We start from the raw sequence: 22,925 nt of genomic DNA, 5'->3' as shown, positions 1-22,925 counted from the left end.
AGCAACAGATGTCTGCAAAGTGCTGTAGTGTGGGTCATTCTTTGACAGGGTACAGTCCTTCAAGTACATGCTGCTTCAGTGGGGGCTCCTCCGTAGGCTCCGGGTGGATCTCTGCATCCTTGTGAACCTCCACAGGCTGCAGGGGTAGAGCAGCTTCACCATTGTCCTCACCACGGGCTGCAGAGGAATCTTAGCTCTGGTGCCTGGAGTGCCTTGTCCCTCTCCTTGTGCAGTGACCTTGGTGGCTGCAGAGTTGCTCCTGTCACATACTCCCACTGTGCTCTTCTCTGGTTGCAATAAGAAATGATCCATTAATTTATTAGTTTATTTTAAAATATGTTATCACAGAGTTGTTCCCACCATTTCTAAGTGCCCCAGTGTTGACCAATAGCACATCTGTCTTTGGAGCCAGGAGGGACTGTGTCTGCCAGACAGGGTGGTAACTTCTAGAAACTCCTTGCAGAAGCCACTGTTGTAGCCTCAGACACCTCCCCTGTCCAAGAGTACCAAAGCTTGTCCATGAAAGCCCAACCCACGGAGACAGAAGATTTTAAAATGCAAATATGACTCCTGTATATATCAATTAAGCACTGAAGGACTTCTAAATGTAAGAAAGGATGATATATATGAAGGCATCAAAAAAAAGCAAACCGATCTATTAGCTCTTGCCTACAAAGCCTAATCAGATAGTAGATGTAATCTAGACAGAGCTTTCATATAAGTAGATATCTAGGGTCAAAGTGGAGAATTGTAAAGTGATACTGAATTGTCAAAGAGCACAAGTCTGAAGAGTCTAACTATGTGGTTTGTGCATTAACAGAAGTTAGATGTGTCCATAGATCTGTAAATATAAATAGGTTTTCTCTACAGCAAATACACATAGTCTAAATAGATGATTGTAAATATATGTAAGTGTGTTTGGGGGCGGGGGGGTATAACAGAAAAGTTTTGGCTAAAGGTTTTGTTTTCTTACTCCATAAATCCTGGCAGATTTGTGTTTCTGAGAAGCCCCAAAGTGTATTTTTTTTCAGAAACAGCATGGATTCATACAGCCAGAATCCAAAACCCTCCACATTGTCACAAACCAAATCAAAAAGCAGTAATTTCACTGTTCAGGAAAAGCCCAGGAAACTGCTAAGATGGAGAGTTTTGAAAAAGCAACCTCCCTCACCCCAATGTTCAGATTGCAGAAAAGAAAAAAGCCCCATACTGCCAAACACAGCAGTTTGGGGTGAAACTCGGGCAGTTTAACAGCACTGCTGCAGCCAATCCCGTGCTGTGTCAGTCACTGGGAGCGCTTTGATTACTGTGGGTGCATTGGCTACCAGTGGTTACCCTGGGGAGATCCACCGCTGCCGGTCATCCCCACGCTCAGTGGCGGCCACGGGCCCGGCATGGGCCTGGCTTAGAGGGCGTTCCGTGCTTTCTGCGCTGCCTCCCTGAACTCCTGATGCGTGTCGCTCCACCTTGCTTTGCCACTGTGAGCTGTAGTGTCAGATGGTGTCGGGGCTGCACTCTGCTGGGTTCCCTGCATAGAAGCAGTGGAGCTGTTGTGGTGCACCTTCCAAGAGAACTTGCACTGCCCTGTTTTGGTGGTGCCTGGTGGGGAGAACACATGAAAACACAAGTGGTAGAGAAAGTAACATTAAAAAATGTATTATCGGCGTTTTTATTGCAGTCAAGTGGTTGCCACCGTAGCGATGAGGATTCTGTAGAGTCCCTGTGCTGTCAGACGCTCCCCAAGGTCTGTCCTGTGTCTCCTTGAGGTAGAGAGAAGGAGTTGTGGCCATGGTCATTGCTGTGAGGGAAGAGAAGAGATTTGCTGTGGTTATTGGCCTTGCTTCCTTTAATACCATTTGTCCAATATTTCTACAGATGTGGTGTGCTGAAGCAGCAGTTGCAGCTGTTGTTGTGGCTAGTGAATAATGGAAAGGAATGTAAAGAACGGATTGTTAGGATTGCTATCAGTATAGCTGGGTGTTCTTAATCCCACAAAGCAGGTTTGTAAAAGGTTAAGAGTCCTTTTTTTTTCCAGTAAACCTGAGTGAATGGATTGAGGTAACCCAGAGGTGATCTAGTGTATCTTGAGGCTCGTTATGAAGTGTTGTCAGATGGTTTTTATGATGTGAAGAGGCATTTGCCCTGGTGTGCAGGACAGAAGGGTGTAAAAGTTTGTGATCTGTGTAAAAGAGGCAGTGTTTGCAGCCAGGTTGAAATGTGGTATTGTTTGTGAAAAGTGTGCATGCTGCAGGAATCCTGTGAGATGAAAGGTGTAAAGAAGCAGAGCTGTGTGTACACTTGCGTTCGTCCAAACTGCCTATCTTACATGAGGGTGGTGATGTGCCATTGCTGTGTAAAAGAGCCATTGATCGCCAGCCAGGTGCCCACGGGCAAATGTGGGATTTTGTATCGTAAAGGTGTGCAAATGTCAGGATTTGTGCCAGACAGAAGTTGCTAGGAACTAGGCCTGAGGCTGGCCTTGGACTCCTGGGTGTGTTGTGCCCAGTGTGTGCAAGGATTTCCTAGCAGTTGAAAAGAGGCAGTGGTTTGAGGCAGGTTCGATCGGCAGGAAGAGGGAGGGAGATCACAGTCATGGGCCATGATGGAAACCTTTTCAAGTAAGAGATGTTAGAGTTGTAACTGAAAGGATAAATACCTCATGTGGCTTATGTGGCAAATAAGAAGATGAGATGAATGACATGTTGCCAGTGAATTGTAAGGAAGTCATCAGTGAAGGTGCTGACATTGAAATGTAAGTTTTCTCCCTAGGTTTTGAGAAGGATCTCTGTCAGGCTGCAGTGTGTTAGGCTAACCTAATACCAGAGCTGTGGTGAGCAGCGAGGTGTTATTTGCATAAAGGGAAGCAAAGTATTGCTCAGATGTTGTGGTGACAGTGATGGGAGTTCATCTACACCAAATACTTTTATCAGAAGCATGGCCTGGGCTGTTCACATGTTCAGACCAAATGATTATCCAACCAGCACCTGCAAATGATCCCTTTGGGCATTTTCCTTGCTTCCATGTGATGTGGCCGAGTGGAAGAGTGATTGGAACAGAGGCTGAGAATCAGCCACCGTGTGTGTTGTGTGGCATTTGCTATTGTGTTTGAAGATAACCTTCTGAACCATCTTTCAGTTTGTTCAGGAACATGAGATATTGTTATTTGTTTAACATGGCATTGAAAGAGTTAGGAAAAGTTGTTTGTTTCTCTTAGGCCATTTGAAAGCCCAATTTGTGTACATGGCTAATTGGTGAGGTGAAGTTCTGTAAGGTTTGTGTAATGAAGCCTTCTGAATCAGATGTAATCCTGAAGTGTATTTCTGTAGGCTGTGCATTTGGTATGCAGTTGACACAGAGTAATAAGTATGGATTAACAGAGAGTATAAGTATGTATTAACAGAGTTGACACAGGTAATAAGTATGTATTAACCTCTGTATTATTATACAGAGGTAATAAGTATGTGCAGATATAAGGGCAAGCACCTTATTTCCTGTTGTGTATTAGATCAAATATGTGGAGAAATGTGTAGGAGTTTTGAGATCAGCATAGTGAAATTTTTAATGTAAGAAGTGGTAACAACTTCATCCACAGCCAGAAGTTTTGTAGAGTTGTAAGTGATAGTGTTCTTTATTGAAATTGATAGAGACTTGATGTGGCAATATTTGTATGTATTCAGGCAGATTTTGAAAGCATGGGCAAGTATTTAATGAATTTATTTAATGATTTTTTTCTACTGTTTCTAGCCATATGTGGAGGTTTGTGCAGCTATGGTGGACGGGCATGTTGTGTGTGAATTGTGTGCTGTGATGAGGCAGATGGGGAAGTAGCAGTTGAGCAGTGGTTGTTGATGAGTGAGAATTGCAGGTAGGTCCTTGAAGGTGCATGAAAAAGAGCAGTGGTGAGATGGGAAGAGCAGGTAGCTAAAGAGTAAAGAAGAACATTTTGAGGTAGGGAAGTTAGTTGAAGTGTGATTCGTTAGTGTTTGTGAGGATGTGGTGTGTGTTGTGTTTGTGTTGATGTAGTTGTTTTGAGAGGTGTTGTGTGGATGTGAGAGGCATTTGTTAAGTGTGGTGGGAGGCTTTAGTGTTGTTAGTTGTTGCTTGTAAAATGTGTGTAGTAACGTCATGGAGTGTAGGTGTGTGTATTTAGTTGTTTGTTGTATGTTTTTGGTGTGTGGTGTCGTTAGTTGGTTGTGTATTTAGTTGTTTGTAGTAGGTGAGGTGTGTTGTTTTTGTGTTGTGTTAGAAAAGGGAGAGATGTGTGTTTTTGAAGAGGTGAGTGTGTTGCATGTTTATAGGTGGAAAAAGCGTTTTTGGCACCTTAGTGCCTCCTTCCTGCCACCTGCCGCACTCCGATTTTCGGCGCGCACTGCGCGGATGGGTACCCCGGGCACTGCCTCGTTCCACTGCGGGTAGGCAGAGCCGGCTGCCTGCTAGCCTACCTGGCCGCGACGTGCCTAGCACACGCTCACTCTAACAGGCGGTGAGACTCGCACCCCTGACGTCCACAGATTCAGCTTAAGGCCATACCCACCGAGCCAGAGCGGCTCCTAGCATCAAAACCATTTTTTTGGAACCATATCTTCTTCACTTATCCATGACGTCACCAAAGCCCTGCCCACCTCCCCGCCCCCGGTTCTGCGTCTGTCACTATACCCCACCTACTGTTCCGCCCCTCGTCCCTCCCTTGGCCCCGCCCCTATGGTCTGTCGGCCCAGCACAAAGCCACGCCTCTGGAAGTCTCTACACCCCGCCCCTCGACGTCACAGGGCTCGGACCGCAGCCACGCCGCTGGTGCTCCCCGCACCCCGCCCAAGAGCCCGCCCCTCGGTGCCCCCTGACTCCGCCCAAAGCTGCGCCTGGCTCCGCCCACCCGTCGCTATGGCAACACGGGAGCCGAGGCTTTTTTCCCAGTACTTTTACCGTTTTACTTTTTTCACAATTTTTGGAGCTCTTTTGCTATAGAATTTTACTAAGGTTCAGTGCCTGATTTTTACACGCTTTCTCTCAACTGTATTACCAGACATTACCATTCTTTCAAACCTTACTGGGTCTTTTTACCACTTCTTGAAAACTCCACAATTTACAATTCTTGAAAAACAAAACACATTTTGGGGGATACTGCAGCACTAGCATACAGCTGTTTCTCACAGCTATGTACATTTTGCCTACCTCTTTCTGCAGCATTTCCTAGGGGCTTCTACTATGTATTGCTGGGCTTTCGTTTACTTCTTTCATGGATGCGTTCAGTTGTGTTTGCATGCCTTATAGCATCCTGTGCTTTTGCAAGGATCACTTCTTCACTCTTGGTTTTTTCTTTCCCCACCTCTACAGTACTGGCACGTGTTTACTAGTGTCACCGAATTTGCACAAAAAAATACAACAACTCTCCAACAACATTTTCATGGTACACAGTCAAGGCATTACTTTATTATCTGGCCAGGATGGTTGTTCTGGGCAGCATGTACCACAGAAATCATCTCATCTACACGTAGCCCGGGTGTGCAGAGACAATCATTCCAGGATACATAGCTTTTACTCCATTTCTCAGATACTGCATATAGTAAAAGTACATAGGAAAGCATTGTGTCAGTGTTCATTACTCCAAAGTTGAGCAAACTCCCCATATTCAGTCTCTCATTGGACTCCAATCTCCTTGCCTCTGATGCTAATGACATTCTTCAGTTGTTCTTATCAGTCTTTTTTCTGGGCCAGGATGTCTTCAGCTCTGCTGCAGGTGCTCTGGCCTACCTGCTTGTGATATCCATCATGTCTTGTTGAGAACCACAAGTTCCTGCTGGATGTTCTGTTCATAGTGCTTATCTTTGTGGTTATCTTTGGCAGTCACTCCCAATCTCTTGCTATGCTGACTTCACCAGACCTCATCTGGCACAACATTGCCCTGCAAGAAACCTAAAATTCCTTTTTCCAGGGGAAACCCAAACAAAACCTTTGACTACAGTTACACAACATTTTTAACCTGATAGATTTTCAAACAGTAGCACTCAGTCACAACAATTTTCCTTCGGTAGCCTTTCATGTCATTTTGTTTTCAACATCTTTTGGAACAGAACAGATACCATCTTTCTCTTCTCTACGCATGCCACATCACCACAATATCCTCGCAGGGACCGGCAACTCCAGCAGCAGCGAAACACCACCATCTGTAAGAGAACGCAACACACATGTCAGTCATTTCTGAACAGCTCCGCACATGTGCAAGTCCAAGTGCCTCACGCCGTGTCTTCCTTGGCCTCCTACCCACCAGCTGCGTGCTTAAGTCCTGACCACAGGGGAGGGCTTCAGGCCTGCTCAGCAATGCCTGCACATTAAAGTTTCACAGTATTATACCATTTGTCATACAGGTGCACCATCCCTGACCCCACCCACATGTCATCCCACTGCAACCACCAATTCTAATACCTTCTAATCTTTCTCACCGCTTTGGAATATTTCCTTATGGCTCCCATCTTCAGGGCTTCTTCACACTTGCCTACAGCAAAGCCTGCCTAACAGTGCATGCACTCCATTCTCTGCGGAGTTCCAATTCCATTCCAGGGATGGTCATCACACAGTCCTCATTCTTCCTCACCCAAACATTCATATCTCCCTCCATCCACAAGCTTCCCTCAAGACAGATACTTTGCACTGACATTCAGCCAGCTGATTACATCCAGGCAAAGTTATTATTAAGTCATCTCACCTTCTGGGAGAGGTGTGTATGCACAGAGGCCAAAGCCTGCAGCTGCAATCCAAGCTGTCCAAGCCTCAGCATGCAGCAGGCCAAGAGGATACACTTGCAGGAAGGAGGTTTGTACCCACTGTCCCCCAGCTCAGGGGGGAACAGGAGGCCTTTGCCTACATGCTGTCATCTCTGCTCACAGGCCATAATGCTGTGGGCTGCTGACCCATTCAGAATGAACGATTACACAACCAGTACCTCCCAAGTACCCCTTAGAGCATCTTCCTCTCTTATGTGTGACTCGGCTAAGCGGAATAGCACGTGGAACACACACTGTAAGTTACCCACCATATGAGCCATGCAGCATTTTGTGCCAAGGCTGACATAAACCCTACGAAGCCTCATGCAGTGCCTCACCGAGGGTGCAGGGGAGGAAGGTCAAGACAGTTACCCTTTGGTATTTAAAATGACAGATGTGCTTTCTTTCAGATGACATTGAAAGAACCAGTAAGGTTTCACTTCTTTCTTGCAGGCCACGCGAAAGCCAAATTTCTGTACATGCCTATTCTAGGAGGTGCACTTCACGGCAGCTCTCAGAATGTAGCCGCACGAATCGGGTTTAACGCTGAAGCGTTTTTCAGCAGGCCACGTGTGTGTTATGCAGTCTACACACAGGTAATAACTAAGTTCAGGTATAAAGCTTAACACCTTATTTACTGTCCAGTATTTATGAAAAGATTTGGAGAAACGTGTAGCAGTTTTGAGATCGGTATTGCCAAAGTTTGTAATGTAAGAAGTGGTAGCACCATCGTCCAAACCTGTATTTTTAAAAAAATTTAAAATGATCGTGTTCTGGATTGAAATTGATACAGACCTTATCTGCAATTTCTTCTATGTATTCCTACAGATTTTACAAGCATGGGCAATCTTATGTAGGGGAAAGTAATTAATGAAGTTTTTCTATTATTTGTATCCATACCTGGAACTTTGTACGGTATAGAATGGTATTTTCTGGGTGCATTCTGTGACACGACAAGCAAGAGGGAGAAGCAGCACTTCAGGATTCGTTCCCCCGTATTGATAATTGCAGTCCTTCCAATGTGCATTAAAACGAACAGATATGAGAAGGTAAGAGCAGGAAGAGAAAAAAAAAAACATCCTGAGGTAAGGAACTCCTGCAATTTTTCTGTTGTCCATGTCTTGTTTTTTAGGGAAGGACACGTATCCAGGTGGCCGCAGTGTGTCACAGCAGAAGTAGTGGCCTTTTTGAGTTTCAGCAATAAATAATTTTTCATGTGTTGTATGTGAAGTAGCTGCAGCATGTTCCATAATTACAAAATCACAGGCTAAAACCACCTTTTTGTTAGATGTTGCAAACATTTTCTGTCTTGCAGCAAAGCTGTTTACTACCTTTATGGCCGGCCATTTATTCCCAAGCCACAGTATAGTACCCAGTGCCTTACGAATGCTGCTACCCAAGTGAAGGAGATGACTTAAGTAGCTAGTAAGAAGAAAGTATACCAGAAAAAAGAGAATTGAAAGAAGCAGCCACTGTTGATACGGACCATCGTGGCGCTGCAGCCATCACGTCAGTCACAGACAGGCCTGTAAAAGTTTTCTGTAAACAGCGAGAATGAAGCTCAGAAGTGCTGTGGAAGCAGGTGGTTTTACTTGCTAAAGAATAGAAAGATACGTTATGAATTGACATACTTACCCTCGCTCTCTCCACCATTCGGGTATTTCCGGTAGCACCTGCAGATGCAGACTTGCGCTGTCCCTTTTCACTGTAACCTACTTATTAATCTCCCCGTTATTAGCGCCCTATAACAGAGCCCCTGGGAGAGGCGGGGCTAAGGCACGAGATGTTGCGGGCGCTGAGGCAGAAGGACGGGCGGGATCCACAACCTACAGCGCTGCCTTCGCGGCACCTTCGGAAGCGCCACAAACCTTTTGTCACATAATAACGTCTGATATTGCGACAAGTATACGTAGCAGTTAAGCAACCGCTCTCTCCTTGTGCTTTTTCACTACCGTAATGTCCCCGTGCGGGGTGCGCCGTTCCCGGAGGCACCGCATTGCCGGGAAGATGCACCGGGCGTGAGAGCGAGCTCCGGGAGGACAGCGAGCCCGTGCCAGGAACTCGCGGGGGGAATACCCACAGACTTGTGATGTTTAGTGTTTCCGAATGCATTCAGTCTGTGTTTGGCAGTCGAAAGGTCCCCGGTGGGGTGCACCGCTGCCGGAGGCAGTCCAATACCGGGACGATGCGCGGAGCCGAGGGAGCAAGCTTTGGACCCAACTCCCGAGCTCAAATACCCGCTTAACGTAAAGTCCTCTCATCAAGGACGTACCCCAAACCGAATAAATAACTATAAACACTACACTCGATCTTAGCCAAACGGCCGAGCGGCGATGACAATTTCCTTCCCCCACTCCCGGCGGCACCCCGCTCGACAAACACACACCTCGCTGTCTCCCCCGCGCCGCCCCGCACCTCCTTTCCAGCAATTTAGAGACTCTTTCCCGCTGTGTTCCCGCACTGTCAGCACATGTTTCTGAAGCACTGACCCGAAATCACGGCGGTGCTCTGTGTCTCTAATATGCATCACCCCGCCGCTCCGGCCGGCCGCGCGGGAAGCTCGTGAGGCGCTGGGAGCTCCGGGAGAGGCGGAAAGGCTCGGGAGCTGCAGGAGTTTTTTCATGGATTCTGGGGCTCGCAGCAAGGGCTCGGCGCGGCCAGCGGGGCTGGACAGGCCGGCAGAGGCACGGCGAAGGTGCCGCGTTCGGGCTTTTGGCCGCTCGGACCATGCGGTTGGATTTGCCGAGCCGGGGCTGAGAGGAGCTGCGGGGATAAATGGGGAAAAATGGAAAAAAAGTCTTTTTTCGGGGACTCAGGAAAGGCTTGAAACCTCATTTCCCCCCCGCGCCCCCCGCGCACCGAGGCCTAAACTGTGAAAATCCCCCAATAAAGCTCTCAAGATGCCATTCGCGCCGCTAAGGAATCGAGCTTGCCTGACCGATCTTCATCCGCCATGATGCCGCCGATCGCTGCGCGCAGTGATCTAATTTGCATGGCCGCACCTCTTTTCCCGAAACACCATTCATGCGGAATTATGCTTTAATTTGCATGACCCCGCCCCTTTCTGCCAAGATGCCGTTCGAGCATGAGGTAATGCCGATTTGCATAACCCCGCCCATTTCTCCCAAAATGCCGTCCGGTCATGAAGCACAAATTTGCACACCCCTGCCCCTTTCTCCCAAGATGCCGCAGATGTGCATGAGGTCATGCCGATTTGAATAACCCCGCCCATTTCTCCCAGGGTGCACCTCGGGCATGAGGTCATGCCGATTTGCATAACACCGCCCATTTCTCCCAGGGTGCACCTCGGGTATGAGGTAATTGTAATTTGCATAACCCCGCCCATTTCTCCCAGGATGCACCTCGGGCATGAGGTCATGCCGATTTGCATAGCCCCGCCTATTTTTCCCAGGATGCACCTCGGGCATGAGGTCATGCCGATTTGCATAACCCCGCCCATTTCTCCCAGGGTGCACCTCGGGCATGAGATCATGCCGATTTGCATAACCCCGCCCATTTCTCCCAGGGTGCACCTCGGGCATGAGGTAATTGTAATTTGCATAACCCCGCCCATTTCTCCCAGTATGCACCTCGGGCATGAGGTCATACCGATTTGCATAGCCCCGCCCATTTTGCCCAGGATGCACCTCGGGCATGAGGTCATGCCGATTTGCATAACCCCGCCCATTTCTCCCAGGGTGCACCTCGGGCATGAGGTCATGCCGATTTGCATAACCCCGCCCATTTCTCCCAGGATGCACCTCGGGCATGAGGTCATGCAGATTTGCATAACCCCGCCCATTTTTCCCAGGATGCACCTCGGGCATGAGGTCATGCAGATTTGCATAACCCCGCCCATTTCTCCCAGGATGCACCTCGGGCATGAGGTCATGTCGATTTGCATAACCCCGCCCATTTCTCCCAGGATGCACCACGGGCATGAGGTCATGCCGATTTGCATAACCCCGCCCATTTCTCCCAGGATGCACCTCGGGCATGAGGTCATGCCGATTTGCATAACCCCGCCCATTTCTCCCAGGATGCACCTCGGGCATGAGGTCATGCTAATTTGCATAACCACGCCCTCCTCCCCCAGCCTCCGCAAACCCCGCCCATAGCCTCCTCATTTGCATTTCCCTTACGAGGCGCGGCTCGGGCCCGGCCCGCTCTGCCGGGCGGGTTCGGGACAGCGGGGGTCGGGGGATCCCTCGCCCCTTTCTGGGGCTTTTCGGGGGCGGCAGAGGGACCCTCGGGGCTGCTGTAAGAGCAGGGGAGGGGGGAAATCCCGGGGAGGACACGGGGAACGCCCGAAAATCCCCCAAAATTGTCGCATCGCCCCCAAAATTGCTGAGGAAACCGGGGAGGTTCCGGGGGGGCTTCAGGGAATTTTCCGGCTTTGGGGACTCCCGGGATCTCCTAGGTCACCCCCAGGACCTCCCGGCCGCTGCCGAAGCGGCTCCGATGAGGTTTTGCACCTTTTTTTACCTCACAAATAAACAAAATCCGTGTTTTTAAAAAGAATCGAGATCTTTATTTGCATCGTAGCAACACCCGCGATGGAAGAGCTGCAAAAAAGTGACCCGCGCGGCTCCCCGCCCCGCTCCTCACCTCCCTCACGGATTTATTTGGTAAAACTGCCCAAATCCCCTCCCCGATTCATTTAAACAGCATTATTATCCTTTATTTCCCTGAGAAAAAGTTTAAACTCACCCGGAAAGCGGCGAAATCACGGAGTTTAACCCAAAAAAGTGCGCGCGGGAGGCGCCGCCGTCTCGCGGCACCTGCGAGGGGAGAGAGGAGAGAATCACCGCCGCCCGAGCCTGGCAGCCGCTCGGGAGGCGGAGAAGCGTTATTTCAGCAGAAAAGGGTGGGCGATAGTGCGGGACAGCCTCGGCAATTCCCACTATTTCTGATTTTAATCTGTTTTTAACCAAGCAAAGGTCTCTTTGCCCAACAGACCACGGGGCCACAATCCATCCCGGCGAGCTGCCGAGCTGCCAGCGGGATTGGCTCTGCCCGGGGGAACGTGTTCCCCAGGCTCACGTGGAGCAGAGCTGGGGAGCACCGTGGGGTGAAATCCACCACCAAAGCCGTGACGCCCTCCGGAGCGTGGCAGAGCCCTGGGGCTGCCGGGAGGGACTGCGAGAGACTTGTTTACCTCATGCCCGAGACAAACTCAGGGGTCAGTGCTGTCACCTCCTCTGTCACAGCCATCCCAGCCCAGCTAGGATCCTACCTGAGTATTTTGGGGCTGCTACCAGGAGAAAGCAGCCTGCACGTCACTGCTGTCCTTCCAGGGGACACGGGGTGCCTTTGCCTTCCATCCCCACCCAGCAAGGGCAGGGAGAAGAGCCACAGTCACAGGGCAAGTTGTGCCAGCAGTGACTTACGCACTCAGGCTGTCCCCTGGGAAAAACAACACTGCAGAAGTGGGAGAAAAAAGGGATGCTGATCCTTTGGCTGCTGAAATCCTGAATTCCATGCATGGTTGGAAAAGCAGCTCAGAATGGAAGCCACTCATCCCACATGGGCTGTGCTGCACAGTGATACAGAATTCCTCAGCAAAGCAGTGACCTTTCCACGTGCTCCTGGACATCTCAGCTCCCAGCAGCACTTCTCACACTTGGAAGCTCCTGTGGGACAGATTCCTGTCTCCTGTTGAGGAAAGGTTCCTGCCCTGGCTGAACTTCGCACAGGCTGACGAGAAACCAGGGGAATTTTATTGAAACAAGCACTGAAGGAAGCAGTACAAAAACAACTGAGCTCTGCTGGCATCAAAATCTGTTCTCTGAAAGGTGTACAAAAATAATATAAATATAAACGTCTCCTCTTTCTAGTCACCTCCTTTTGCACACACACCAGATTTTACAGTGCCCTTGGCCTGCGTTCACACAAGCACTTTGGGCACCTGTAGAAACAGAGAATTGTGCTGCCCACCAACCTTTTTTGAAAGCGCCATTTTACAGGAAAAAATCCTAAAACTGGACTACCTGGAGAGCAGATAACAGGTTGTGGATTACCCACAGGGGTGCTACTCACTGGGGACCTGCCCCTGCAAAATGCAGCTCCCTGGGTGACCATAGGCTTTAAGCCCTTCTAAATAGGGGACTTTAATTAATGGACCAATCAGGCAAACTAAAACCAGAGCCTAAAAGCTGTGGCTTCCACCTCCCCTGTGCTGGAGGACTCAGCCTTTGCCATGGCTTAGGAAGCTCTGCTGTGGATTGCCTCTTGCCAGCACTATTCCTTCTTGGAGATCTGAGCAGAAAAGATCCTGGCAATCCTTTTGGCTTCTTCTTCCGAGAGGTCAGGGATGGGCCTGGGGAGATCTGGCCTTCTGTAGGGAATGCCTTTGGGCACTGCTGCACTCCTGCTCTGTGGAGAGAAGGGACAAGGTGTGAGAGCTCTGCCCTGAGCTTGGTTTCAGCTCATGGCAAAGTACAGCAGCAGGTGACAAGCTGTATGCACAGAAGAAGAACCCAATGAGAAAGAGAAAGATCCAAAGCCAGGAATGGGGCTCTGGTGTGTGAATTCTCAACTTGTGGGCATCCACCCTCAGCCAAGGTCTCCTTTTATGAAGCCAAAGCAATGACAGTGGTGTAGACACTTCCAGGGACCTCACCTGAAAGCCTTTTGGCTTTCAATTATTATTTTACTTTATAATTTGCGGAACCCCTGAGACCAAATATCCTCACAGTGGAGAGGAAATGCTCTGTCACAACAAAACTGAGCCAGCTGACAGGACAAGGCAGGGATTTGGTTTAAACTAACAGAGGAGTGATTTAGATTAGATATTAGGAAGAAATTCTTCCTCATGAGGGTGGTGAGGCCCTGGCACAAGCTGCCCAGAGAAGCTGTGGCTGCCCCTGGATCCCTGCAAATGTCCAAGGCCAGGCTGGACAGGGCTTGGAGCAACCTGGGGTAGTGGAAGGTGTCCCTGCCCATGGCAGGGGGTTGGAATGAGATGAGCTTTAAGGTCAGTTCCCACCTTAAAATTTTTGGAATAAAAAGCTTTGGAAGTGATTGACTGGAGAGCAGCTGGCACAGCAGCTGCAGGTGCTTTCAGAGTACTTCCTTTGCAAGAAAGATCTAATGCCTCAAAAGCAAATGGCTCAGCTATCATCTTGAAAACACTTCTAACCCTTTTAAATGCATTATCTTTTCCTTTAAGAGGTGATCTTGATCACTGGGAGTCTCAAAAATGCTTTGCACAAGGGGAACAGTCTCTGCCAAAGACAGTTCAGGTAATTACATCTATTAGCAACTGCAGAGCTCCCTGGGAACAGTCAAATTCAGGCTGCATGGAGCTCTGAGCAACCTGACCTGCTGGAAGCTGGCCCTGCTCATTGCAGGGAGGTTTTTGTGAGTCTCAACCCGAAGTATTCCATTATTCTATGAATATTTCTTTTCCTGTGCTAAACTTAAGGAGACTTCTGCACCAGCATTCAGTCCTTGTAATCACACCTGCTGTCCTTACCCGACTTGGTGCTCTGATGATAGACAGAGAACACAATGCTGGCAGACTGCAAGAGCTCCCCCAGAGAAGAGGCTTCTCCACTGCTTTTCTGAATGATGAGATGACAAAGAAAGTCCATGTGTTGCTCAAACTCTGGGCAGAAAGTACAGGGCACAACTCTTGTGCTGTGTGTCTGTGCCTGGGGCAGGAAGGGCAGCAGCACTCACACATAAGTGTTCACTCCCACCCCTGAGAAGTACTGCACAGAGGGCTTCTTCTGGGCCACAGCTCTTCATTTCACATGTGAAAAAAGAGAAAAGAAGGAAGAGAATGAATCTAACGTATGAGGAATCTAGCAACCAACATGATAAAGTAAAGCTGAAAAGGTGGGACTAACAGTGAATGAAGTCAAAATGGATGTGGGTTCTGGCTGCATAGCATTTTCATATTTTCTTTCCACCTGAACGTACTAGGAACAGATATGAAATGGTGAGAGGAACTCACAAGGTCCCTCACAGGTGGCTGTGCTTTTATCTGAGAAAGTACTCAGCACTTTCAAGAATATACTGTACTGTTGAATAACTTCCCATAGAACCTGCTCCAGAAAGAAGACAAAGGCCAAACCAAATGATTTTTACAGATCAGGACTGACCAGCAAAAGCAGGTGAAATTAACAAATGGAATAATTTACAAGTAAACCAGACCCAGGTATTACTCAGGTCATACACATGACGGATGAAGAGTCATTCCATTCCCTTGACTTATACCATGCAATTGGAGCAGAAGCCTTATGGTAGAAAGGGACATGCTTCATTTCCTAGTTAGTTTATGGAGGTTTTCACAGTGAAATGCAAGAAAAGAACCTCAGCTAGCTTCCAAGTAGCACCAGCAATACCAGGATCCAATGCCCAAATAGGTACCATCTTATATCAGCCAATTTTTATATGAGACTTTGGTGCAGAAAAATGTGGAAATGCATGAAAACATGACCTTCCAGTCTCGATCCATCTGCAGAACAGATGCTACCACCCTGTACTGCAATTTCAGGGACAATAACTGCTGATGGTCTTTATAAAGTTATTTTCACTTTGGAGCAGAACCTCCTTTGAATCTTGTTCTCTGCAGATGGAAAGCTGGCCAGTAAAAATTTGTTCTAATCTCATGACTCAGCCTGCTGCCTCTAGATAAAGCTGTTTTAAGTGAAAAATGCTCCTTTTTAAATTAGGCTTTACCTGGCTGCTGCTTGCAAACCAGCTGCCCTGTGTATTTGTACAGAAAGTGAAACAGATTGAGCAGTTATTCCTGCTGCTGCTTTCATGCATCGTTGGTACCTCACACTCACATCGAGCAAACCTGGATTAAAAGAAAGAAAGGATGGAAAGAAACAGTCAGCTATTCCTGCAGGTACAGCCAACATCATCAATATTTAGCTACGCATCTTAAACCACAACTGACTATACGGGCTCAGTGTCTCCCTCCTGTGGTGAAACCCACGAACTGCACCCTGCTGCCAACTGGGGGGGGTGACTCATTGTCGCCATCATGTGGTGAAACCTAGGAACTGCACCATACCAACATTATGGGCTTAGCTCAGTGTCTCCCTCCTGTGGACTACTCCGGGCACTGCACCTGCCGGCATTATTCGATCGCCTCAGTGTCTCCATCCTGTGGCGAAATCCAGGAACTGCACCTGCCGCAATTCAGTCTTCCAAGAGGTGTTGAAACAAACAACACTATTGTGTTCTACTGCACGGTGCTCACCTATTACAAAACAACTGAAGCACGCTGACCTCCCTGGCCACTCCCAGCTTGTTTTACCCCCACTTTTTTCCAAAAAGCTGCCGCAGAGTTCCTTGTGGCCTTCTCAGAGCTGATGTTTATTTTATTTAAAGAGCCACAAGAGGCATCTCTGCTTACACTATGTACCACAAACAGCCATTCTTCAGATCCTCCTCCTTCACCTTACATGAGAAGCTTGACTGCAGGCTGGGACTTACTAGCAGCAAAGCAGTTAAATATACAGAGAGAGCTTTTGAAAACTTTTCTGGAGTTTGAGGATTGCCCGTGTTTAATCACTGATTTTTCACTCATTATGGTGATAGTGAAAGCTGGGAGGAAAACCACTCCTGGCTGGTTTCAGTTGCCAACACAAATACATAATTTTTTTCCCCTTGAAAGCAAATAAAAGCCCATTTCTAGGCTAATTTTAGCCTATTTTAAAAGCCTATTTTAGCCAAATTTTACACAGAATCAGAGAATTGGTTTGGCTGCAAAAGGCCAATAAAATCATGGAGTCCAACCATTCCTCCAGCACTGCCAAGGCCACCACTAACCCCTGTCCCCAGGTGCCACATCCACATAGCTGTTAAATCCTGCCAGGGATGGGGACTCTACCATGGCCTGTGCCAGGACTGGACAGCCCTTTGGGGGAAGAAATTTCCCTAATATCCTCCCTGGCACAACTTGAGGCCATTTCCTTTGTCCTTTGCTAACACACCATCCAACACTGATGTGCTGCTCTGAGGTTTCCCCAGCTGAGCCTCATTTTACCCCATGAAGTGAAAGCCCACAAGCTTCCTCACCTGAAGAGCGCAGATTAAATTCCTCTGAGGAATCAGTCCGGGGAACTAAGGGAAGATTGAAAGTTTGTATCCCTACTTCTTCACGATGCTGCATAGTCACCATGGCACAGAGCCGTGACAAAGGCAAGGCCCCTTTGGCAACCAGCTGGTCTCTGACATTTGGGTAATAATACCTGGTAAGACACAAAAAAACAGCCTTAGCATTTCCCTCACAACTGCACAGAAGTCAACTTTAATTTGAGTGTCTTTATACCCTAATTAGTGTCCCCAGCTAAGGGAGAAACTCAAGTAAATGTATTTCATTTATTTCATTTCATAAATGATATGAAATTTCATAAATTAAATGTATTTCATTTATTTCATAAATGTGTCAAGCATTTAAACACTACTTTTAGATTGTTATGCTGATTAAAAGATGGAAGAAAGCAAACTAAGAACTTTCTAAGTAAATTATAAAAAGAAAGGATTCATTAGGACTCTCGGTGGGGAAAAAGACTCACGGCTTAAGTGCAGATACTCATCACCAAATGCTGATGAGCTTACTTTTTTTTTCTGCTATTATAAAATGATATTACGGAATATCCATCCCAGAGCTGCAGATTTTTCAGGATCACATCTATCTCTACCTGTATTGCTGTGCTATCTACAAAGAATAGGATAGTGCTCTGTACCTGCACCAGACTTCAAACTGGATTCCTCCTCCTGCTGCTCCTGGTGCCATAAATGCACTGACCAGGAGCCTCTGGACTGGGACATCAGCAGGAACCAACAGGGAATGATGATGCTCATCATTAAAGATGGGATCAGGGACACACAGAGTGGTAGCTGTTCGAAATGACTTTAAAGTGATGCCTGTGAATTGAGCAGACTTGGTTAAAAATAGTTGCAATTGTGGCTTTCAACCTTTTTCGGCTTGCAATCCTTCAGGAGGCAGGACCCATAGACAGGAAACAAAATCCTCTAGGAGAAAGCTCTTCTGAGCTTCAGTTCAAAGCTTTTACAAGCAATCCATGCAGCCCCACGACCCTGTGAGCCACAGGCTGGGAACTTCTGCTAAAAAGACACTACAAAAATCCCACAGGACTTACTGTGGAACAATGGACTGTCATTTTTCAGTGGGAATAGATGTTAGTGCTTCAAAACACTCAACACTGTGTTCTTTCCTACCATTGCAAATATTTAAATACTCTTTTATAATCTGATAAATGGTGTGTTTAGATTGGATATCGGGAAGAAATTCTTCCCCATGAGGGTGGCTCTGGCACAGATTGCCCAGAGAAGCTGTGGCTGCCCCATCTCTGGAAGTGTCCAGGGCCAGGTTGGATGAGGCTAGGAGCAACCTGGGATAGGGGAAGGTGTCCCTGGGGGACAGGCAGGGTGGCACTCGATGGGCTTTAAGGTCCCTTCCCACCCAAACCATTCTATGTCAATCCTAGTGATCTAAACTAAGCAACTCTTCTCTTGGTGTATCCATGAAAATCACAGAATTGTTGAGGTTGGAAAATCCCTCTAAGGTCACCAAGCCCAACTGTTAACCCAGCACTGCCAAGGCCACCAGTAATTCATGTACCCAAGTGCCATATCCAAACACTTTCTGAACATTTACAGGGATGGCGACTCCACCATTGGCCTGGGTAGCTGTGTCAGAGCTTGATAACTCTTTTGATGAAGATATTTTCCTTAATATCCAACTGTGACGTAGCCTAAGCCAAATTTTCCAAAGAAAACAAGCACTGGCTGCATGAAAGCTCAGGAAAAAAAGCCCCATCTTACTTAGGCAGAGAGAACATGACTAAACAATATTTAATTAAAGAAGCAATGCTCTAAATAAGGGAAAATGATGAAACAAACTTACCATCATGCAATCCAGGTCCTCGCAGTGCACCACAACCAGGCTCCTGAACTGGGAAATAGTACTGGATGTAGCAGTCAGCCTCTCCCCACACCGTGGACTGTAAGGGTGTGAGTCCCTTCATACTCTCCACATGGATCTCAAACACATGTTCCATCAGCTCTCCCCCTTTTGGGCCTACCTGCTAACAAAAAAAGGGAAGCCACACGGAAAGGATGACTTTAGGAGACTGGGAACATTTCAACAAGCTGCCCAGGGAAGTGGAGGTTTTTAAAAGCCATGTGGGTGTAACATTTGGTGACATGGTTTAATGGTGGCCTTGGCAGAGCTGGGTTAGTGGCTGGACTCGATGAGCATAGAGGTCTTTTCCAACCTAAACAATGACATGTGATCAGGAGCTAAGAAGCATGAAATGGGGGGCAGAACAATTACCTGCCATTTTCCTCCTAAAAGTTTACAGAAACATAGAAAGCCTGAAAGAAATTTTTTTTTGTTGCAAAGCATATAAAAAGCATAAAAGTTCCCACCTATCCAACTTAAAGGTAGTGGCAAAACCTCTCCAATAAGACTGTGAGAACTGAGATTTTCTGTATTTTTCCTGGGTTTTTTTTTTTTTACTGGACTTGTGAAGATAGAAGCAGTGGATATGCAAGGCAATTGAAAGGGCAATAATGTCAGGACTGGTGAGAAAAAGCTGGTAAAAAAAGCGTATAAAGAATATAACTCTGTGCAGAATATGTAGAATATGACAAAATTTGCTACAGCATCAAGAGATTGAGGATCACTCGCCTGTTAATGAACCCACCGGTAAAACCCTTTCCACATGTCCTTAACAGCGAGACTCAAGATTTACCGAACAATAAATACCATTGCGGGTTTTGTAGGAGGATGGTCCAGAGAGTGGGGAGGATGTTGTGTGACAGGAGGTACCATTCCTTCTTCAGTTTTCAGCCTTTGCAGTGCCACTATTTGAGCAGCTGATCCCACTGCCAGGATGACCCTCAGGCTCCCGTTTGTGCTGCCGGTGGAAACATCAACCACAGGCATGTGGCCATCCACAGACACCACGGGGTACTGAGCCTGCAGGAGCAGCTGGGAAACCCTGGGATCTCTGCAAAACAAAAACAAAACAAACAAAAAAGCCTCAGCGTCAGAATGAGCATCTGAGTAGGAACACGAGCACACAGAACTCATTTTAGACAGGGTTTTCAATGCTGATAAAAAACAATCCATCTCCATTCCTCTGAAATTTGTCTCAATTACATCCAGTCTTCACAGAGCAGAGATCCATGAGCTGCTGAGTACAAGAAGCCATTTTCAGCAATGACAAAGGACACCTTCCCAAAACCTAACAGGGCCTTAGCTATGAGCCACCCTAGAGATCTGTGAGTGAGGGGAAGAATGGGAACAAGACTCCCATTAACACCCTGTAGCCACGCTATACTTTTAGGAGGCAGTTATGTGCCTTTGGGGATGGAAGAAAAGAAGGAACAGCGACAACCTCCCAGAAAGATCGAAAAATCTCCAATAATACACTGGAGTTATTCAAGGCCAGGTTGGATGGAGCTTGGAGCAATCTGGTTTAGTGGAAGGTGTCCCTGCCCAGTGCAGGGAGTGGACTGGAAGGGCTTTAAGGTTCCTCCCAAGCCAAACCGTTCGGTGATTCTAAGACATACACAAGTAAATTACAGCGGATTACTAAAAAATTATACAAATGACACAGTAATAACTAACAAAGCAGTGGCCATTCAGCTCCAGCACTGTCTGATTTCCACTTGTCATTAGGTCTGACCAAAATAAAAGGAATTAATCCTTTGCATTAGGAAGAATCTCCTCTGTCCAGTATTTCCACTAATTTAAACTGTTTTAAGCAGGTATATTACTTAACTGAACAAGAAGCCAATAGATTAAAACCAAAAAGAACAAAGAACTCCAGAGAATCCCAATAGATAAGAACACAAAACATGAAGGTTTTGGAGGTTATTTGACATCTGGGCTGTGCAAACTGACAGCATCCCTATGGGATCTCTGCAGAACTTAATTAGGAGCAAACCCAATCAGTCACAGTATTGGAAAATCACCGACGGAAAGCCACACTTCATTTTCCTGTGTAGTCACTTTGATTTCTTCTGGTTTTAGTCTGTCCCAGGACCACAAGTTAAGCAGCCACCAACCCTGATGCAGCACAGTGACTTCATTTCTCACACTCCATCTGTACTTCTGGACAAGGACAGTGTAACTCACACGCTGCTCACTGCGGGAAAGAGCTATAGGAAGCTTGGCAGGGCAAAAATGCCTTTTGCTATAAAGTGTAACTAAGAACCCTCCCACACAACCCCACACGCCATCCCTGACTTCTTTCTCTGAGTTAGGATATTGCCCAACCCAAAATATGTGGGGAAAAGAAAAAGTTTACTTGAACGAGATGTAAAACTGATGCAGAGGGGGTTTCACGAATCCCAGCAATTTGTCACAGCCAGGGCTTCCCAGCTTGTTCCACGCTTCAATAATCATCACATTGTTCTTCAGCCGCTCCAAGTGTCTGGAAGTCAATGCAAAAGGCATCACCTGAAAGCGTTAAAGCAGAATTAGTACACAGAATACACTGGAAAATATTGGCTAAGTACAGAGCATTCTGGTAAGTCTACTTTATCCCAGTCTACAGAATTGTGCTTTTTAGAGACAGAAGTTCAAAATTCAATGTGCATTGGACAGAGGCAAGCAGAAATGTTTCTCCACGTACACAGGTAACTTGACTATGAAATGTGTTTGTCAGTGAGGAATACCATGCTTCAATCAGTGTGAAATGGAGAATGGGAGACTTGCCTGAGAAAAATTAAAGGCAGGCTGCGTTGTGCCCCAGACGACAGTGGATCTCGTTGCCTCCTCAATGCTGAGCAGTTTGCAGTTTAAATACACATTACAAGAAGTGGGGAGCCCAGAGCCTTCAGCAATAAAATCCTTTCCATCAGGCACCATCAACAGCACATGCAGCAACAACCCATCCTCCTCGGCTGGGGCTCTGTGTGCAACCCCATCCCGGGCTGTGGGGGCTGGCACGGTGTGTGGCGGCTGTGCTGTGTCCCTGCTGCCTGCTCCTGGCTCCTGGCAGTCCTCAGGGCTTCTTGTGGTGCACACAGTGCTTTCTGCATTCCCACTTGTCCTGCTGGGCTCCTGCAGTTTCAGCTGGGGATGTCTCTTGGCATGAGCTGGGGCCGTGGCTGACCTGGCAGCGGTGCAGGCAGAGTCTTTGCTCTTGGCCACAAGCTCCAGGGACACCTGCAGGACAAGGCAGAACAGGCTGGTCAGATGTGCCTCATCCAAAACCAAGGGCTGCAACAGAAACTCAGGGAAAACAGCACACCTTTGGCTCGAGAACTCACCCTAAGGCATACGCCGGTTACCAGCCACAGCTTTTGCTGTAAAATAAACTACATGTGACTCGACGAAATAAAGTCCAGAACGGAGTGCAAAACCACACAATTACAGATGAATCATTGAATGGTCTGGGTTGGAAGGGACCTTAAAGCTCACCCCATTCTTAACCCTTCACCTGCTCAGAACTGTCAAATCTCTCAAACTGTTAATGCTTCTCAATCAGAAGCTGCAAACCGGTAAAAACTTTGGCTGGAGAAAGTAATTCCTGAAGTGACAAGGACAAGGAACACAAGGCCTCCTTGGCAGGAGAGACCTCAGCTCATGTCACATGTGAAGCAGAAGCCAAAGCTCCAAGCCCTGAATATGTGCCACTCAAATTTGCCTGTAGAGTGGTTTCTGTATTCAAGTCCTAGCTTATTGACAACATCCCTGGACATGCAGGAGTTTCAAAATATTTCTCCAAACCCCTAAGCAATAAAAAAGATTCATGTTATTTTATACTAGTCTTGCAAAGCTTTGTATCTGAGAAATGGCAAATTAAACAAAGAGAGAAAAGAGGAGTTAAAAATAAGAGTGTGCAGCCAAAGTGTGTAACAACTCAAGTTTGAGCTGGTAAAACACATACCTGTAATGGTCCAACTTGTGTGTGATCTCCTTCTTTACCCACAGGTATTTCCCAGCTAACACTGAGCAGCTCAGCCTCAATCACCCTGCGGAGCTGAAGCACTGCCGAGCCAATGGCCACGGGCTGAGGGCAGGCAAAGAATTCATTTTTGCAAGATTTCTATCAGGTTTAAAGAACTTTTGTGAAATAAAAGCTTTCTGGGAAGCCATGAGCAGCCACACACCCTCCCCACTCCTACATTGGTTGTACCAACAGGGATTTGGGAAATCTC

The 22,925-nt window shown here is 47.3% G+C and overlaps 4 long non-coding RNA genes and 1 other non-coding gene across 5 annotated transcripts; 1 reads left to right on the top strand and 4 right to left on the bottom strand.

Moving 5' to 3' along the window:
* Positions 1-5,399: 5,399 nt before the first annotated feature.
* On the bottom strand, positions 5,400-9,765 carry LOC146431943 (uncharacterized). The gene is made up of 2 exons (XR_014854436.1): positions 9,251-9,765; positions 5,400-6,164 (listed from the first exon to the last, which is right to left on the bottom strand). It is a non-coding gene; the product is annotated as an uncharacterized LOC146431943 (long non-coding RNA).
* On the top strand, positions 7,591-7,991 carry LOC146431945 (uncharacterized). The gene is made up of 2 exons (XR_014854437.1): positions 7,591-7,810; positions 7,894-7,991. It is a non-coding gene; the product is annotated as an uncharacterized LOC146431945 (long non-coding RNA).
* LOC146431944 (U2 spliceosomal RNA) lies at positions 8,906-9,096 on the bottom strand. The gene has a single exon (XR_014854612.1). It is a non-coding gene; the product is annotated as a U2 spliceosomal RNA (small nuclear RNA).
* A 4,499-nt stretch (positions 9,766-14,264) lies between the features above and the next one.
* On the bottom strand, positions 14,265-17,810 carry LOC146431942 (uncharacterized). The gene is made up of 4 exons (XR_014854435.1): positions 17,471-17,810; positions 16,800-16,972; positions 15,450-15,570; positions 14,265-14,507 (listed from the first exon to the last, which is right to left on the bottom strand). It is a non-coding gene; the product is annotated as an uncharacterized LOC146431942 (long non-coding RNA).
* An 852-nt stretch (positions 17,811-18,662) lies between these two features.
* LOC146431941 (uncharacterized) lies at positions 18,663-21,217 on the bottom strand. The gene is made up of 3 exons (XR_014854393.1): positions 21,068-21,217; positions 19,519-19,762; positions 18,663-18,835 (listed from the first exon to the last, which is right to left on the bottom strand). It is a non-coding gene; the product is annotated as an uncharacterized LOC146431941 (long non-coding RNA).
* Positions 21,218-22,925: the final 1,708 nt, after the last annotated feature.

The sequence above is a fragment of the Lichenostomus cassidix genome, chromosome 11, assembly GCF_008360975.1.
Source record: "Lichenostomus cassidix isolate B80296 chromosome 11, HeHo_3.0, whole genome shotgun sequence".
In the NCBI taxonomy this organism is placed as follows: domain Eukaryota; kingdom Metazoa; phylum Chordata; class Aves; order Passeriformes; family Meliphagidae; genus Lichenostomus; species Lichenostomus cassidix.
Note: the sequence above shows the minus strand (reverse complement) of the source record. Positions and strands in the feature narration are given on the sequence as shown.